Source organism: Miniopterus natalensis, chromosome 12 (genome assembly GCF_054644295.1).
Source record: "Miniopterus natalensis isolate mMinNat1 chromosome 12, mMinNat1.hap1, whole genome shotgun sequence".
In the NCBI taxonomy this organism is placed as follows: domain Eukaryota; kingdom Metazoa; phylum Chordata; class Mammalia; order Chiroptera; family Miniopteridae; genus Miniopterus; species Miniopterus natalensis.
The window spans coordinates 20,953,947-20,955,694 of NC_142092.1; the positions used below are offsets into that span (position 1 = coordinate 20,953,947).

The 1,748-nt window shown below is 39.4% G+C and overlaps 1 pseudogene; it reads left to right on the forward strand.

Moving 5' to 3' along the window:
• The first annotated feature begins 336 nt into the window (after window positions 1–336).
• Window positions 337–754, forward strand: LOC107538402 (large ribosomal subunit protein uL14 pseudogene; annotated as a pseudogene).
• The last annotated feature ends 994 nt before the right edge of the window (window positions 755–1,748 follow it).

Sequence of the window (1,748 nt, forward strand, 5' to 3'; positions counted from 1 at the left end):
TATCCCACATACATACATTACTATATAAATACATTAATATGGCAATGGCCTTTCTTCATAAAAGAAAAAGAGAGAATCCTCTGAATCTCTTTTCAGTTCATGAAAATGCGCTAATGTAGGTTTTTTTGTAAAAGCAAAGTGACCTAACACACACTTTTGGAAAGTGGGGAATACCCTGCTTTATGTGATTTTGGCTTACGGGAGGTTTCATAGGACTGCTCTGCTTTGGGGTAGTGGGGGAAACCTGTATAAAGGGACACACTCAAAAACACTACAGACAATCAGTAAAAATGATAAACAGAAATGGAGCTTTTGTACCCTTTTCTGGGGTTCAAGATGTCCAAGTGGGGATGTGGCGAATCCTCTGGTGTGAAATTCCGGGCTTTCCCTGGGTCTCCTGGTGGGAGCCCTGATCAACTGTGCTCACAACATAGGAGCCAAACATCTGTATATCACCTCTGGGGGGGGAGCAAGGGGCCGCTGAGCAGGCTCCCTGCTGCTGTGAGGGCCACATGTGATGGCCACAGTCAAAGGGGCAACCAGGGCTCAGAAAGAAGGTATATCCAGCAGTGGTGATTTGACAAAGAAAGCCTTATCAGAGAAAAGATGTGTGTATCTTTATTTTGAAGATAGTCCGAGGGTCACAGTGAACAATAAAGGCGAGATGAAAGGTTCTGCCTTCACGGGACCAGTTGCCAAGGGGTGTGCAGATGTGAGGCTCAGGGCTGTGTCCAGTGCTGGCAGCACTGCATGATTCTCCAATGTATTTGTAAAGAAAAACCCGCTAAAAATTATTTTCTCCCCCATCCCCCCCAAAATGAACACAAAAATGGAATTTTAGAAATTTGTAAGGTAGCCCACAGAGAGGCAAGAAAAAGAAAACTAAAATCAGAACAAACAGAAAACAAAAAATAAATGGTAGGCTTGAGGCCTAACATTAGCTAATAAATCATATACATATGTCAATTAAAAGACAGATGTTGACAGAGTGAATAAAAAAGTTTTGGGAAAATTTTAAAGATTCTTTATATGCCATCTGGAAAAACAAAATCAAAGCACTTGACCTAATTGTTCCTCTCATAGCTAACTCTTACTGATCTGTCACCTACACCCAGCCAGGTGCTCTTTGAATTAATTCGAATACCATAGCTCCTATGAGCCTAATGGTGCCATTTTACAATGTTCAAAATAAACCAATGGGTGGGGCCTATTTATGACAGTTCTAAAGGCTATATACGGAGATAATTCAAATGACTGGACCCAAACACAAAATATGCTTATAAAAATGCAACATTTTAAATTATTGTGTTATGTATTATTCATGTGTTATGTTATTATTTGTCTCTAATTGTGGCCAGAGAAGATACTGTGCAATATTTCAATCTTTTGAAATGTAATGTCCTAGCATATGGTATATTTTGGTGAAAGTCCTATATGCACTGGAAAAGAACTTGTATCTGTAGCATGATAAAATGTTCTCATCACTTTGCAATCAGAAAAACTTGTCAAGTAATTCATAATTATCCTACAACAAGAGTGGGTTTTTGTACTAACAGAGGTCCCTCACCCATTCATAAGGGTACCATATCTCCAAGTTCCTCATGAAATACAAAGATGTTCATTATGAAAAGATGCATCTCCCAAATGCTATTCATTTAGTGTCCACCACAGAGACTGGGTGCAATAGTGTAAACTATCTCCACCGAATTTCTGCTCTTGAATACTCTTATGTCCTTGCCAGTATTTGT